General features: G+C 46.7%; 1 protein-coding gene and 34 non-coding genes across 35 annotated transcripts in view; 34 read left to right on the top strand and 1 right to left on the bottom strand.

The window, feature by feature from the left end:
• Positions 1-14846, bottom strand: part of sema3h (sema domain, immunoglobulin domain (Ig), short basic domain, secreted, (semaphorin) 3H) — a 225444-nt gene that overhangs the window by 63484 nt on the left and 147114 nt on the right. The window lies entirely within an intron of this gene.
• On the top strand, positions 73-145 carry trnav-cac (transfer RNA valine (anticodon CAC)). The gene has a single exon. It is a non-coding gene; the product is annotated as a tRNA-Val (tRNA).
• On the top strand, positions 517-589 carry trnav-aac (transfer RNA valine (anticodon AAC)). Its single transcript has one exon. It is a non-coding gene; the product is annotated as a tRNA-Val (tRNA).
• trnar-ccu (transfer RNA arginine (anticodon CCU)) lies at positions 1527-1599 on the top strand. Its single transcript has one exon. It is a non-coding gene; the product is annotated as a tRNA-Arg (tRNA).
• trnad-guc (transfer RNA aspartic acid (anticodon GUC)) lies at positions 1753-1824 on the top strand. Its single transcript has one exon. It is a non-coding gene; the product is annotated as a tRNA-Asp (tRNA).
• Positions 2125-2196, top strand: trnad-guc (transfer RNA aspartic acid (anticodon GUC)). Its single transcript has one exon. It is a non-coding gene; the product is annotated as a tRNA-Asp (tRNA).
• trnav-cac (transfer RNA valine (anticodon CAC)) lies at positions 2272-2344 on the top strand. The gene has a single exon. It is a non-coding gene; the product is annotated as a tRNA-Val (tRNA).
• On the top strand, positions 2723-2795 carry trnav-aac (transfer RNA valine (anticodon AAC)). Its single transcript has one exon. It is a non-coding gene; the product is annotated as a tRNA-Val (tRNA).
• On the top strand, positions 3733-3805 carry trnar-ccu (transfer RNA arginine (anticodon CCU)). The gene has a single exon. It is a non-coding gene; the product is annotated as a tRNA-Arg (tRNA).
• Positions 3959-4030, top strand: trnad-guc (transfer RNA aspartic acid (anticodon GUC)). Its single transcript has one exon. It is a non-coding gene; the product is annotated as a tRNA-Asp (tRNA).
• trnad-guc (transfer RNA aspartic acid (anticodon GUC)) lies at positions 4331-4402 on the top strand. Its single transcript has one exon. It is a non-coding gene; the product is annotated as a tRNA-Asp (tRNA).
• trnav-cac (transfer RNA valine (anticodon CAC)) lies at positions 4478-4550 on the top strand. Its single transcript has one exon. It is a non-coding gene; the product is annotated as a tRNA-Val (tRNA).
• On the top strand, positions 4922-4994 carry trnav-aac (transfer RNA valine (anticodon AAC)). The gene has a single exon. It is a non-coding gene; the product is annotated as a tRNA-Val (tRNA).
• On the top strand, positions 5932-6004 carry trnar-ccu (transfer RNA arginine (anticodon CCU)). Its single transcript has one exon. It is a non-coding gene; the product is annotated as a tRNA-Arg (tRNA).
• trnad-guc (transfer RNA aspartic acid (anticodon GUC)) lies at positions 6158-6229 on the top strand. Its single transcript has one exon. It is a non-coding gene; the product is annotated as a tRNA-Asp (tRNA).
• Positions 6520-6591, top strand: trnad-guc (transfer RNA aspartic acid (anticodon GUC)). Its single transcript has one exon. It is a non-coding gene; the product is annotated as a tRNA-Asp (tRNA).
• trnav-cac (transfer RNA valine (anticodon CAC)) lies at positions 7048-7120 on the top strand. Its single transcript has one exon. It is a non-coding gene; the product is annotated as a tRNA-Val (tRNA).
• trnav-aac (transfer RNA valine (anticodon AAC)) lies at positions 7492-7564 on the top strand. The gene has a single exon. It is a non-coding gene; the product is annotated as a tRNA-Val (tRNA).
• On the top strand, positions 7986-8057 carry trnad-guc (transfer RNA aspartic acid (anticodon GUC)). Its single transcript has one exon. It is a non-coding gene; the product is annotated as a tRNA-Asp (tRNA).
• Positions 8367-8438, top strand: trnad-guc (transfer RNA aspartic acid (anticodon GUC)). Its single transcript has one exon. It is a non-coding gene; the product is annotated as a tRNA-Asp (tRNA).
• On the top strand, positions 8514-8586 carry trnav-cac (transfer RNA valine (anticodon CAC)). The gene has a single exon. It is a non-coding gene; the product is annotated as a tRNA-Val (tRNA).
• Positions 8958-9030, top strand: trnav-aac (transfer RNA valine (anticodon AAC)). The gene has a single exon. It is a non-coding gene; the product is annotated as a tRNA-Val (tRNA).
• On the top strand, positions 9968-10040 carry trnar-ccu (transfer RNA arginine (anticodon CCU)). The gene has a single exon. It is a non-coding gene; the product is annotated as a tRNA-Arg (tRNA).
• trnad-guc (transfer RNA aspartic acid (anticodon GUC)) lies at positions 10194-10265 on the top strand. Its single transcript has one exon. It is a non-coding gene; the product is annotated as a tRNA-Asp (tRNA).
• Positions 10575-10646, top strand: trnad-guc (transfer RNA aspartic acid (anticodon GUC)). Its single transcript has one exon. It is a non-coding gene; the product is annotated as a tRNA-Asp (tRNA).
• Positions 11103-11175, top strand: trnav-cac (transfer RNA valine (anticodon CAC)). Its single transcript has one exon. It is a non-coding gene; the product is annotated as a tRNA-Val (tRNA).
• trnav-aac (transfer RNA valine (anticodon AAC)) lies at positions 11547-11619 on the top strand. The gene has a single exon. It is a non-coding gene; the product is annotated as a tRNA-Val (tRNA).
• On the top strand, positions 12042-12113 carry trnad-guc (transfer RNA aspartic acid (anticodon GUC)). Its single transcript has one exon. It is a non-coding gene; the product is annotated as a tRNA-Asp (tRNA).
• On the top strand, positions 12423-12494 carry trnad-guc (transfer RNA aspartic acid (anticodon GUC)). Its single transcript has one exon. It is a non-coding gene; the product is annotated as a tRNA-Asp (tRNA).
• trnav-cac (transfer RNA valine (anticodon CAC)) lies at positions 12570-12642 on the top strand. Its single transcript has one exon. It is a non-coding gene; the product is annotated as a tRNA-Val (tRNA).
• On the top strand, positions 13014-13086 carry trnav-aac (transfer RNA valine (anticodon AAC)). The gene has a single exon. It is a non-coding gene; the product is annotated as a tRNA-Val (tRNA).
• Positions 13509-13580, top strand: trnad-guc (transfer RNA aspartic acid (anticodon GUC)). The gene has a single exon. It is a non-coding gene; the product is annotated as a tRNA-Asp (tRNA).
• On the top strand, positions 13890-13961 carry trnad-guc (transfer RNA aspartic acid (anticodon GUC)). Its single transcript has one exon. It is a non-coding gene; the product is annotated as a tRNA-Asp (tRNA).
• trnav-cac (transfer RNA valine (anticodon CAC)) lies at positions 14037-14109 on the top strand. Its single transcript has one exon. It is a non-coding gene; the product is annotated as a tRNA-Val (tRNA).
• On the top strand, positions 14481-14553 carry trnav-aac (transfer RNA valine (anticodon AAC)). The gene has a single exon. It is a non-coding gene; the product is annotated as a tRNA-Val (tRNA).

The raw sequence follows: 14846 nt of genomic DNA, 5'->3' as shown, positions 1-14846 counted from the left end.
AATTCTTTAACCTATTTAATCAATATTAACTAATGTAACACCATCCGATCACGACCTACCATTGTCGACTCAGTTTCCGTAGTGTAGTGGTTATCACGTTCGCCTCACACGCAAAAGGTCCCCGGTTCGAAACCGGGCGGAAACGCTTATTCTTTGTTTTCACTTGCTTTACAAGTGACGTCACCGTTAGCTCGTCACTAAGGCTGCTAGCTTGTAACATATGTCATCCGTTAACAGGCAAAAAAAAAAGGTGATCTTAGTTATAGTGGTTGAACGAGCCTTTGTCAGTACATTTATAAAACATCATAAAGCTGCTATCACATGTAGCTTAGTCATATTAGCTCGTGATTAAGGCCACTATGAGCCCGAATTAGTGCAGTTCGCCCTCATGAAGACCAGCCAACAGCAAGTAGCATGTAGCATGTAGCATGTAGCCTAGCTCCTAAGCTGGAGCTAACCAAGTATTGTTCAGCTTAGACCAGCCAGTCCGCTGTCTGTCTTCCAAAGGCACAATCAGTTTCCGTAGTGTAGTGGTTATCACGTTCGCCTAACACGCGAAAGGTCCCCGGTTCGAGAAAGGGCGGAAACAGATGTTTTTCTCCTGGAGCTCATCAGAGGTTTCAAGTCCCATCTGGGGTGATTAACAGCAGATTGGGACAGCGGAACAAGCTGGGCCCATAACCCAGAGGTCAATATATCCAAACTATCCTCTGCTAGCAATGTTTTACCAGGATGTGATTGTCTGAAAATCTTTCACAAAGAGGGACTACAGCTGTTTAACACAGCACCTCCTTCAGTTGATAAATAAGGGACTGTTCTCTTAAACCAGGGATATGGGTTCAAGTCCCATCTGGGGTGATTAAGAGCAGAGTGGCGCAGCGGAAGCGTGCCGGGCCCATAACCCAGAGGTCGATAGATCGAAACTATCCTCTGCTAACAATTTCTTTGCCAGGATGTGATTGTCACTAAATATTTCACAAAGAGAGACTACAGCTGTTTAATACAGTACCTCCTTGAGTTGGTAGATAGGCACTGTCCTGCTTGTGTTTCTTAAAGTTGTTAATTTCCAATCCAAAATGGTTATTTTCTTTCTAACTGATTAAGGGAGCTTTCTGTTATTTAACCTCTGTGGGTTCAGCCACCTACACTTCAGTCCTAAATCTTTTCCCAGACAAGTCAATTCCCAACCACACCCAAAGTCCTGTGACTCTATAATGATTCACACAATATCAAGTTGGGTCTATGACTAGTAGCTAACCATAGCGTTCGGACCTCAACTCAGGGGACCCCAATGACCCACGAGCTGGTGGAGGTGTTAATGACCTATCGGTTTAACCCAACGACTGTCAACACAAAGACCTTAAGAGGTTAAATACCTGAAAGCCTCCAGTTAGAGGTGAACAAGCCTTTTGGATGAGAGGCAAAATGTCTACAAGAAACACAAGCAGACCAAGTTGCCTATGCACATATCACTCTATAGCGCCATGTTTTCAAGAGAAAAAAGGTGGAAAAACACCTTCAATCGGGCCCCAGTGGCCTAATGGATAAGGCACTGGCCTCCTAAGCCAGGGATTGTGGGTTCAAGTCCCATCTGGGGTGGTTTAGAGCAGAGTGGCGCAGCGGAAGCGTGCTGGGCCCATAACCCAGAGGTCGATAGATCGAAACTATCCACTGCTAACAATTATTTTGCCAGGATGTGGTTGAGGCAGTTTTATGATTGGGTGGCCGTGGTCACATGTCACCTCTCACCTCTCCTCGTTAGTATAGTGGACAGTATCTCCGCCTGTCACGCGGAAGACCGGGGTTCGATTCCCCGACGGGGAGTATAAGTCTTTAATCAATATTAACACCCAATGACCCACGAGCTGGTGGAGGTTTCAACGACCTATCTGTTTAACCTAACCACTGTCAATTAAAAAAGGCCTAAAGAGGTTAAATTCCTGAAAGCTTCAGCCTGTATGGGTTCAAGTCCCATACAGGTGGATTAAAAGCAGAGTGGCGCAGCGGATGCGCGCTGGGCCCATAACCCAGAGATAATTTCCACTGCTAACAATTACTTTGCCAGGATGCGATTGAGGCAGTTTTGTTATTGGTTGGGCGTGGTCACGTGGGACCTCTCACCTCTCCTCGTTAGTATAGTGGACAGTATCTCCGCCTGTCACGCGGAAGACCGGGGTTCGATTCCCCGATGGGGAGTATAATTCGTTAACCTATTTAATCAATATTAACTAATGTAACACCATCCGATCACGACCTACCATTGTCGACTCAGTTTCCGTAGTGTAGTGGTTATCACGTTCGCCTCACACGCGAAAGGTCCCCGGTTCGAAACCGGGCGGAAACACTTATTCTTTGTTTTCACTTGCTTTACAAGTGACGTCACCGTTAGCTCGTCACTAAGGCTGCTAGCTTGTAACATATGTCATCCGTTAACAGGCAAAAAAAAAAGGTGATCTTAGTTATAGTGGTTGAACGAGCCTGTGTCAGTACATTTATAAAACATCATAAAGCTGCTATCACATGTAGCTTAGTCATATTAGCTCGTGATTAAGGCCACTATGAGCCCGAATTAGTGCAGTTCGCCCTCATGAAGACCAGCCAACAGCAAGTAGCATGTAGCATGTAGCATGTAGCATGTAGCCTAGCTCCTAAGCTGGAGCTAACCAAGTATTGTTCAGCTTAGACCAGCCAGTCCGCTGTCTGTCTTCCAGAGGCACAATCAGTTTCCGTAGTGTAGTGGTTATCACGTTCGCCTAACACGCGAAAGGTCCCCGGTTCGAGACCGGGCGGAAACAGATGTTTTTCTCCTGGAGCTCATCAGAGGTTTCAAGTCCCATCTGGGGTGATTAACAGCAGATTGGGACAGCAGAAGAAGCTGGGCCCATAACCCAGAGGTCAATATATCCAAACTATCCTCTGCTAGCAATGTTTTACCAGGATGTGATTGTCTGAAAATCTTTCACAAAGAGGGACTACAGCTGTTTAACACAGCACCTCCTTCAGTTGATAAATAAGGGACTGTTCTCTTAAACCAGGGATATGGGTTCAAGTCCCATCTGGGGTGATTAAGAGCAGAGTGGCGCAGCGGAAGCGTGCTGGGCCCATAACCCAGAGGTCGATAGATCGAAACTATCCTCTGCTAACAATTTCTTTGCCAGGATGTGATTGTCACTAAATATTTCACAAAGAGAGACTACAGCTGTTTAATACAGTACCTCCTTGAGTTGGTAGATAGGCACTGTCCTGCATGTGTTTCTTAAAGTTGTTAATTTCCAATCCAAAATGGTTATTTTCTTTCTAACTGATTAAGGGAGCTTTCTGTTATTTAACCTCTGTGGGTTCAGCCACCTACACTTCAGTCCTAAATCTTTTCCCAGACAAGTCAATTCCCAACCACACCCAAAGTCCTGTGACTCTATAATGATTCACACAATATCAAGTTGGGTCTATGACTAGTAGCTAACCATAGCGTTCGGACCTCAACTCAGGGGACCCCAATGACCCACGAGCTGGTGGAGGTGTTAATGACCTATCGGTTTAACCCAACGACTGTCAACACAAAGACCTTAAGAGGTTAAATACCTGAAAGCCTCCAGTTAGAGGTGAACAAGCCTTTTGGATGAGAGGCAAAATGTCTACAAGAAACACAAGAAGACCAAGTTGCCTATGCACATATCACTCTATAGCGCCATGTTTTCAAGAGAACAAAGGTGGAAAAACACCTTCAATCGGGCCCCGGTGGCCTAATGGATAAGGCACTGGCCTCCTAAGCCAGGGATTGTGGGTTCAAGTCCCATCTGGGGTGGTTTAGAGCAGAGTGTAGCAGCGGAAGCGTGCTGGGCCCATAACCCAGAGGTCGATAGATCGAAACTATCCACTGCTAACAATTATTTTGCCAGGATGTGGTTGAGGCAGTTTTATGATTGGGTGGCCGTGGTCACATGTCACCTCTCACCTCTCCTCGTTAGTATAGTGGACAGTATCTCCGCCTGTCACGCGGAAGACCGGGGTTCGATTCCCCGACGGGGAGTATAAGTCTTTAATCAATATTAACACCCAATGACCCACGAGCTGGTGGAGGTTTCAACGACCTATCTGTTTAACCTAACCACTGTCAATTAAAAAAGGCCTAAAGAGGTTAAATACCTGAAAGCTTCAGCCTGTATGGGTTCAAGTCCCATACAGGTGGATTAAAAGCAGAGTAGCGCAGCGGATGCGCGCTGGGCCCATAACCCAGAGATAATTTCCACTGCTAACAATTACTTTGCCAGGATGCGATTGAGGCAGTTTTGTTATTGGTTGGGCGTGGTCACGTGGGACCTCTCACCTCTCCTCGTTAGTATAGTGGACAGTATCTCCGCCTGTCACGCGGAAGACCGGGGTTCGATTCCCCGATGGGGAGTATAATTCTTTAACCAATTTAATCAATATTAACTAATGTAACACCATCCGATCACGACCTACCATTGTCGACTCAGTTTCTGTAGTGTAATGGTTATCACGTTCGCCTCACACGCGAAAGGTCCCCGGTTCGAAACCGGGCGGAAACACTTATTCTTTGTTTTCACTTGCTTTACAAGTGACGTCACCGTTAGCTCGTCACTAAGGCTGCTAGCTTGTAACACATGTCATCCGTTAACAGGCAAAAAAAAAAGGTGATCTTAGTTATAGTGGTTGAACGAGCCTGTGTCAGTACATTTATAAAACATCATAAAGCTGCTATCACATGTAGCTTAGTCATATTAGCTCGTGATTAAGGCCACTATGAGCCCGAATTAGTGCAGTTCGCCCTCATGAAGACCAGCCAACAGCAAGTAGCATGTAGCATGTAGCATGTAGCCTAGCTCCTAAGCTGGAGCTAACCAAGTATTGTTCAGCTTAGACCAGCCAGTCCGCTGTCTGTCTTCCAAAGGCACAATCAGTTTCCGTAGTGTAGTGGTTATCACGTTCGCCTAACACGCGAAAGGTCCCCGGTTCGAGACCGGGCGGAAACAGATGTTTTTCTCCTGGAGCTCATCAGAGGTTTCAAGTCCCATCTGGGGTGATTAACAGCAGATTGGGACAGCGGAACAAGCTGGGCCCATAACCCAGAGGTCAATATATCCAAACTATCCTCTGCTAGCAATGTTTTACCAGGATGTGATTGTCTGAAAATCTTTCACAAAGAGGGACTACAGCTGTTTAACACAGCACCTCCTTCAGTTGATAAATAAGGGACTGTTCTCTTAAACCAGGGATATGGGTTCAAGTCCCATCTGGTGTGATTAAGAGCAGAGTGGCGCAGGGGAAGCGTGCTGGGCCCATAACCCAGAGGTCGATAGATCGAAACTGTCCTCTGCTAACAATTTCTTTGCCAGGATGTGATTGTCACTAAATATTTCACAAAGAGAGACTACAGCTGTTTAATACAGTACCTCCTTGAGTTGGTAGATAGGCACTGTCCTGCTTGTGTTTCTTAAAGTTGTTCATTTCCAATCCAAAATGGTTATTTTCTTTCTAACTGATTAAGGGAGCTTTCTGTTATTTAACCTCTGTGGGTTCAGCCACCTACACTTCAGTCCTAAATCTTTGCCCAGACAAGTCAATTCCCAACCACACCCAAAGTCCTGTGACTCTATAATGATTCACACAATATCAAGTTGGGTCTATGACTAGTAGCTAACCATAGCGTTCGGACCTCAACTCAGGGGACCCCAATGACCCACGAGCTGGTGGAGGTGTTAATGACCTATCGGTTTAACCCAACGACTGTCAACACAAAGACCTTAAGAGGTTAAATACCTGAAAGCCTCCAGTTAGAGGTGAACAAGCCTTTTGGATGAGAGGCAAAATGTCTACAAGAAACACAAGCAGACCAAGTTGCCTATGCACATATCACTCTATAGCGCCATGTTTTCAAGAGAAATTAGGTGGAAAAACACCTTCGATCGGGCCCCAGTGGCCTAATGGATAAGGCACTGGCCTCCTAAGCCAGGGATTGTGGGTTCAAGTCCCATCTGGGGTGGTTGAGAGCAGAGTGGCGCAGCGGAAGCGTGCTGGACCCATAACCCAGAGGTCGATAGATCGAAACTATCCTCTGCTAACAATTACTTTGCCAGGATGTGGTTGAGGCAGTTTTATGATTGGGTGGCCGTGGTCACATGGCACCTCTCACCTCTCCTCGTTAGTATAGTGGACAGTATCTCCGCCTGTCACGCGGAAGACCGGGGTTCGATTCCCCGACGGGGAGTATAAGTCTTTAATCAATATTAACTCAAGTAACACCCAATGACCCACGAGCTGGTGGGTTTAACCTAACCACTGTCAATTAAAAAAGGCCTAAAGAGGTTAAAAACCTGAAAGCTTCAGCCTGTATGGGTTCAAGTCCCATACAGGTGGATTAAAAGCAGAGTGGCGCAGCGGATGCGCGCTGGGCCCATAACCCAGAGATAATTTCCACTGCTAACAATTATTTTGCCAGGATGCGATTGAGGCAGTTTTGTGATTGGGTGGCCGTGGTCACATGGCACCTCTCACCTCTCCTCGTTAGTATAGTGGACAGTATCTCCGCCTGTCACGCGGAAGACCGGGGTTCGATTCCCCGACGGGGAGTATAAGTCTTTAATCAATATTAACTCAAGTAACACCCAATGACCCACGAGCTGGTGGAGGTTTCAACGACCTATCTGTTTAACCTAACCACTGTCAATTAAAAAAGGCCTAAAGAGGTTAAATACCTGAAAGCTTCAGCCTGTATGGGTTCAAGTCCCATACAGGTGGATTAAAAGCAGAGTGGCGCAGCGGATGCGCGCTGGGCCCATAACCCAGAGATAATTTCCACTGCTAACAATTACTTTGCCAGGATGCGATTGAGGCAGTTTTGTTATTGGTTGGGCGTGGTCACGTGGGACCTCTCACCTCTCCTCGTTAGTATAGTGGACAGTATCTCCGCCTGTCACTCGGAAGACCGGGGTTCGATTCCCCGATGGGGAGTATAATTCTTTAACCTACTTAATCAATATTAACTAATGTAACACCATCCGATCACGACCTACCATTGTCGACTCAGTTTCCGTAGTGTAGTGGTTATCACGTTCGCCTCACACGCGAAAGGTCCCCGGTTCGAAACCGGGCGGAAACACTTATTCTTTGTTTTCACTTGCTTTACAAGTGACGTCACCGTTAGCTCGTCACTAAGGCTGCTAGCTTGTAACACATGTCATCCGTTAACAGGCAAAAAAAAAAGGTGATCTTAGTTATAGTGGTTGAACGAGCCTGTGTCAGTACATTTATAAAACATCATAAAGCTGCTATCACATGTAGCTTAGTCATATTAGCTCGTGATTAAGGCCACTATGAGCCCGAATTAGTGCAGTTCGCCCTCATGAAGACCAGCCAACAGCAAGTAGCATGTAGCATGTAGCATGTAGCCTAGCTCCTAAGCTGGAGCTAACCAAGTATTGTTCAGCTTAGACCAGCCAGTCCGCTGTCTGTCTTCCAAAGGCACAATCAGTTTCCGTAGTGTAGTGGTTATCACGTTCGCCTAACACGCGAAAGGTCCCCGGTTTGAGACTGGGCGGAAACAGATGTTTTTCTCCTGGAGCTCATCAGAGGTTTCAAGTCCCATCTGGGGTGATTAACAGCAGATTGGGACAGCGGAAGAAGCTGGGCCCATAACCCAGAGGTCAATATATCAAACTATCCTCTGCTAGCAATGTTTTACCAGGATGTGATTGTCTGAAAATCTTTCACAAAGAGGGACTACAGCTGTTTAACACAGCACCTCCTTCAGTTGATAAATAAGGGACTGTTCTCTTAAACCAGGGATATGGGTTCAAGTCCCATCTGGTGTGATTAAGAGCAGAGTGGCGCAGCGGAAGCGTGCTGGGCCCATAACCCAGAGGTCGATAGATCGAAACTATCCTCTGCTAACAATTATTTTGCCAGGATGTGGTTGAGGCAGTTTTATGATTGGGTGGCCGTGGTCACATGGCACCTCTCACCTCTCCTCGTTAGTATAGTGGACAGTATCTCCGCCTGTCACGCGGAAGACCGGGGTTCGATTCCCCGACGGGGAGTATAAGTCTTTAATCAATATTAACTCAAGTAACACCCAATGACCCACGAGCTGGTGGAGGTTTCAACGACCTATCTGTTTAACCTAACCACTGTCAATTAAAAAAGGCCTAAAGAGGTTAAATACCTGAAAGCTTCAGCCTGTATGGGTTCAAGTCCCATACAGGTGGATTAAAAGCAGAGTGGCGCAGCGGATGCGCGCTGGGCCCATAACCCAGAGATAATTTCCACTGCTAACAATTATTTTGCCAGGATGCGATTGAGGCAGTTTTGTTATTGGTTGGGCGTGGTCACGTGGGACCTCTCACCTCTCCTCGTTAGTATAGTGGACAGTATCTCCGCCTGTCACGCGGAAGACCGGGGTTCGATTCCCCGACGGGGAGTATAATTCTTTAACCTATTTAATCAATATTAACTAATGTAACACCATCCGATCACGACCTACCATTGTCGACTCAGTTTCCGTAGTGTAGTGGTTATCACGTTCGCCTCACACGCGAAAGGTCCCCGGTTCGAAACCGTGCGGAAACACTTATTCTTTGTTTTCACTTGCTTTACAAGTGACGTCACCGTTAGCTCGTCACTAAGGCTGCTAGCTTGTAACATATGTCATCCGTTAACAGGCAAAAAAAAAAGGTGATCTTAGTTATAGTGGTTGAACGAGCCTGTGTCAGTACATTTATAAAACATCATAAAGCTGCTATCACATGTAGCTTAGTCATATTAGCTCGTGATTAAGGCCACTATGAGCCCGAATTAGTGCAGTTCGCCCTCATGAAGACCAGCCAACAGCAAGTAGCATGTAGCATGTAGCATGTAGCCTAGCTCCTAAGCTGGAGCTAACCAAGTATTGTTCAGCTTAGACCAGCCAGTCCGCTGTCTGTCTTCCAAAGGCACAATCAGTTTCCGTAGTGTAGTGGTTATCACGTTCGCCTAACACGCGAAAGGTCCCCGGTTCGAGACCGGGCGGAAACAGATGTTTTTCTCCTGGAGCTCATCAGAGGTTTCAAGTCCCATCTGGGGTGATTAACAGCAGATTGGGACAGCGGAAGAAGCTGGGCCCATAACCCAGAGGTCAATATATCCAAACTATCCTCTGCTAGCAATGTTTTACCAGGATGTGATTGTCTGAAAATCTTTCACAAAGAGGGACTACAGCTGTTTAACACAGCACCTCCTTCAGTTGATAAATAAGGGACTGTTCTCTTAAACCAGGGATATGGGTTCAAGTCCCATCTGGTGTGATTAAGAGCAGAGTGGCGCAGCGGAAGCGTGCTGGGCCCATAACCCAGAGGTCGATAGATCGAAACTGTCCTCTGCTAACAATTTCTTTGCCAGGATGTGATTGTCACTAAATATTTCACAAAGAGAGACTACAGCTGTTTAATACAGTACCTCCTTGAGTTGGTAGATAGGCACTGTCCTGCTTGTGTTTCTTAAAGTTGTTCATTTCCAATCCAAAATGGTTATTTTCTTTCTAACTGATTAAGGGAGCTTTCTGTTATTTAACCTCTGTGGGTTCAGCCACCTACACTTCAGTCCTAAATCTTTTCCCAGACAAGTCAATTCCCAACCACACCCAAAGTCCTGTGACTCTATAATGATTCACACAATATCAAGTTGGGTCTATGACTAGTAGCTAACCATAGCGTTCGGACCTCAACTCAGGGGACCCCAATGACCCACGAGCTGGTGGAGGTGTTAATGACCAATCGGTTTAACCCAACGACTGTCAACACAAAGACCTTAAGAGGTTAAATACCTGAAAGCCTCCAGTTAGAGGTGAACAAGCCTTTTGGATGAGAGGCAAAATGTCTACAAGAAACACAAGCAGACCAAGTTGCCTATGCACATATCACTCTATAGCGCCATGTTTTCAAGAGAAATTAGGTGGAAAAACACCTTCGATCGGGCCCCAGTGGCCTAATGGATAAGGCACTGGCCTCCTAAGCCAGGGATTGTGGGTTGAAGTCCCATCTGGGGTGGTTGAGAGCAGAGGGGCGCAGCGGAAGCGTGCTGGGCCCATAACCCAGAGGTCGATAGATCGAAACTATCCTCTGCTAACAATTATTTTGCCAGGATGTGGTTGAGGCAGTTTTATGATTGGGTGGCCGTGGTCACATGGCACCTCTCACCTCTCCTCGTTAGTATAGTGGACAGTATCTCCGCCTGTCACGCGGAAGACCGGGGTTCGATTCCCCGACGGGGAGTATAAGTCTTTAATCAATATTAACTCAAGTAACACCCAATGACCCACGAGCTGGTGGAGGTTTCAACGACCTATCTGTTTAACCTAACCACTGTCAATTAAAAAAGGCCTAAAGAGGTTAAATACCTGAAAGCTTCAGCCTGTATGGGTTCAAGTCCCATACAGGTGGATTAAAAGCAGAGTGGCGCAGCGGATGCGCGCTGGGCCCATAACCCAGAGATAATTTCCACTGCTAACAATTATTTTGCCAGGATGCGATTGAGGCAGTTTTGTGATTGGGTGGCCGTGGTCACATGGCACCTCTCACCTCTCCTCGTTAGTATAGTGGACAGTATCTCCGCCTGTCACGCGGAAGACCGGGGTTCGATTCCCCGACGGGGAGTATAAGTCTTTAATCAATATTAACTCAAGTAACACCCAATGACCCACGAGCTGGTGGAGGTTTCAACGACCTATCTGTTTAACCTAACCACTGTCAATTAAAAAAGGCCTAAAGAGGTTAAATACCTGAAAGCTTCAGCCTGTATGGGTTCAAGTCCCATACAGGTGGATTAAAAGCAGAGTGGCGCAGCGGATGCGCGCTGGGCCCATAACCCAGAGATAATTTCCACTGCTAACAATTACTTTGCCAGGATGCGATTGAGGCAGTTTTGTTATTGGTTGGGCGTGGTCACGTGGGACCTCTCACCTCTCCTCGTTAGTATAGTGGACAGTATCTCCGCCTGTCACTCGGAAGACCGGGGTTCGATTCCCCGATGGGGAGTATAATTCTTTAACCTATTTAATCAATATTAACTAATGTAACACCATCCGATCACGACCTACCATTGTCGACTCAGTTTCCGTAGTGTAGTGGTTATCACGTTCGCCTCACACGCGAAAGGTCCCCGGTTCGAAACCGGGCGGAAACACTTATTCTTTGTTTTCACTTGCTTTACAAGTGACGTCACCGTTAGCTCGTCACTAAGGCTGCTAGCTTGTAACACATGTCATCCGTTAACAGGCAAAAAAAAAAGGTGATCTTAGTTATAGTGGTTGAACGAGCCTGTGTCAGTACATTTATAAAACATCATAAAGCTGCTATCACATGTAGCTTAGTCATATTAGCTCGTGATTAAGGCCACTATGAGCCCGAATTAGTGCAGTTCGCCCTCATGAAGACCAGCCAACAGCAAGTAGCATGTAGCATGTAGCATGTAGCCTAGCTCCTAAGCTGGAGCTAACCAAGTATTGTTCAGCTTAGACCAGCCAGTCCGCTGTCTGTCTTCCAAAGGCACAATCAGTTTCCGTAGTGTAGTGGTTATCACGTTCGCCTAACACGCGAAAGGTCCCCGGTTCGAGACTGGGCGGAAACAGATGTTTTTCTCCTGGAGCTCATCAGAGGTTTCAAGTCCCATCTGGGGTGATTAACAGCAGATTGGGACAGCGGAAGAAGCTGGGCCCATAACCCAGAGGTCAATATATCCAAACTATCCTCTGCTAGCAATGTTTTACCAGGATGTGATTGTCTGAAAATCTTTCACAAAGAGGGACTACAGCTGTTTAACACAGCACCTCCTTCAGTTGATAAATAAGGGACTGTTCTCTTAAACCAGGGATATGGGTTCAAGTCCCATCTGGTGTGATTAAGAGCAGAGTGGCGCAGCGGAAGCGTGCTGGGCCCATAACCCAGAGGTCGATAGATCGAAACTATCCTCTGCTAACAATTATTTTGCCAGGATGTGGTTGAGGCAGTTTTATGATTGGGTGGCCGTGGTCACATGGCACCTCTCACCTCTCCTCGTTAGTATAGTGGACAGTATCTCCGCCTGTCACGCGGAAGACCGGGGTTCGATTCCCCGACGGGGAGTATAAGTCTTTAATCAATATTAACTCAAGTAACACCCAATGACCCACGAGCTGGTGGAGGTTTCAACGACCTATCTGTTTAACCTAACCACTGTCAATTAAAAAAGGCCTAAAGAGGTTAAATACCTGAAAGCTTCAGCCTGTATGGGTTCAAGTCCCATACAGGTGGATTAAAAGCAGAGTGGCGCAGCGGATGCGCGCTGGGCCCATAACCCAGAGATAATTTCCACTGCTAACAATTATTTTGCCAGGATGCGATTGAGGCAGTTTTGTTATTGGTTGGGCGTGGTCACGTGGGACCTCTCACCTCTCCTCGTTAGTATAGTGGACAGTATCTCCGCCTGTCACGCGGAAGACCGGGGTTCGATTCCCCGACGGGGAGTATAATACTTTAACCTATTTAATCAATATTAACTAATGTAACACCATCCGATCACGACCTACCATTGTCGACTCAGTTTCTGTAGTGTAGTGGTTATCACGTTCGCCTCACACGCGAAAGGTCCCCGGTTCGAAACCGTGCGGAAACACTTATTCTTTGTTTTCACTTGCTTTACAAGTGACGTCACCGTTAGCTCGTCACTAAGGCTGCTAGCTTGTAACATATGTCATCCGTTAACAGGCAAAAAAAAAAGGTGATCTTAGTTATAGTGGTTGAACGAGCCTGTGTCAGTACATTTATAAAACATCATAAAGCTGCTATCACATGTAGCTTAGTCATATTAGCTCGTGATTAAGGCCACTATGAGCCCGAATTAGTGCAGTTCGCCCTCATGAAGACCAGCCAACAGCAAGTAGCATGTAGCATGTAGCATGTAGCCTAGCTCCTAAGCTGGAGCTAACCAAGTATTGTTCAGCTTAGACCAGCCAGTCCGCTGTCTGTCTTCCAAAGGCACAATCAGTTTCCGTAGTGTAGTGGTTAACACGTTCGCCTAACACGCGAAAGGTCCCCGGTTCGAGACCGGGCGGAAACAGATGTTTTTCTCCTGGAGCTCATCAGAGGTTTCAAGTCCCATCTGGGGTGATTAACAGCAGATTGGGACAGCGGAAGAAGCTGGGCCCATAACCCAGAGGTCAATATATCCAAACTATCCTCTGCTAGCAATGTTTTACCAGGATGTGATTGTCTGAAAATCTTTCACAAAGAGGGACTACAGCTGTTTAACACAGCACCTCCTTCAGTTGATAAATAAGGGACTGTTCTCTTAAACCAGGGATATGGGTTCAAGTCCCATCTGGTGTGATTAAGAGCAGAGTGGCGCAGCGGAAGCGTGCTGGGCCCATAACCCAGAGGTCGATAGATCGAAACTGTCCTCTGCTAACAATTATTTTGCCAGGATGTGGTTGAGGCAGTTTTATGATTGGGTGGCCGTGGTCACATGGCACCTCTCACCTCTCCTCGTTAGTATAGTGGACAGTATCTCCGCCTGTCACGCGGAAGACCGGGGTTCGATTCCCCGACGGGGAGTATAAGTCTTTAATCAATATTAACTCAAGTAACACCCAATGACCCACGAGCTGGTGGAGGTTTCAACGACCTATCTGTTTAACCTAACCACTGTCAATTAAAAAAGGCCTAAAGAGGTTAAATACCTGAAAGCTTCAGCCTGTATGGGTTCAAGTCCCATACAGGTGGATTAAAAGCAGAGTGGCGCAGCGGATGCGCGCTGGGCCCATAACCCAGAGATAATTTCCACTGCTAACAATTATTTTGCCAGGATGCGATTGAGGCAGTTTTGTTATTGGTTGGGCGTGGTCACGTGGGACCTCTCACCTCTCCTCGTTAGTATAGTGGACAGTATCTCCGCCTGTCACGCGGAAGACCGGGGTTCGATTCCCCGACGGGGAGTATAATTCTTTAACCTATTTAATCAATATTAACTAATGTAACACCATCCGATCACGACCTACCATTGTCGACTCAGTTTCCGTAGTGTAGTGGTTATCACGTTCGCCTCACACGCGAAAGGTCCCCGGTTCGAAACCGTGCGGAAACACTTATTCTTTGTTTTCACTTGCTTTACAAGTGACGTCACCGTTAGCTCGTCACTAAGGCTGCTAGCTTGTAACATATGTCATCCGTTAACAGGCAAAAAAAAAAGGTGATCTTAGTTATAGTGGTTGAACGAGCCTGTGTCAGTACATTTATAAAACATCATAAAGCTGCTATCACATGTAGCTTAGTCATATTAGCTCGTGATTAAGGCCACTATGAGCCCGAATTAGTGCAGTTCGCCCTCATGAAGACCAGCCAACAGCAAGTAGCATGTAGCATGTAGCATGTAGCCTAGCTCCTAAGCTGGAGCTAACCAAGTATTGTTCAGCTTAGACCAGCCAGTCCGCTGTCTGTCTTCCAAAGGCACAATCAGTTTCCGTAGTGTAGTGGTTATCACGTTCGCCTAACACGCGAAAGGTCCCCGGTTCGAGACCGGGCGGAAACAGATGTTTTTCTCCTGGAGCTCATCAGAGGTTTCAAGTCCCATCTGGGGTGATTAACAGCAGATTGGGACAGCGGAAGAAGCTGGGCCCATAACCCAGAGGTCAATATATCCAAACTATCCTCTGCTAGCAATGTTTTACCAGGATGTGATTGTCTGAAAATCTTTCACAAAGAGGGACTACAGCTGTTTAACACAGCACCTCCTTCAGTTGATAAATAAGGGACTGTTCTCTTAAACCAGGGATATGGGTTCAAGTCCCATCTGGTGTGATTAAGAGCAGAGTGGCGCAGCGG

Source organism: Platichthys flesus, chromosome 7 (genome assembly GCF_949316205.1).
Source record: "Platichthys flesus chromosome 7, fPlaFle2.1, whole genome shotgun sequence".
NCBI lineage: Eukaryota > Metazoa > Chordata > Actinopteri > Pleuronectiformes > Pleuronectidae > Platichthys > Platichthys flesus.
This window is presented reverse-complemented; position numbering and strand designations above follow the sequence as displayed.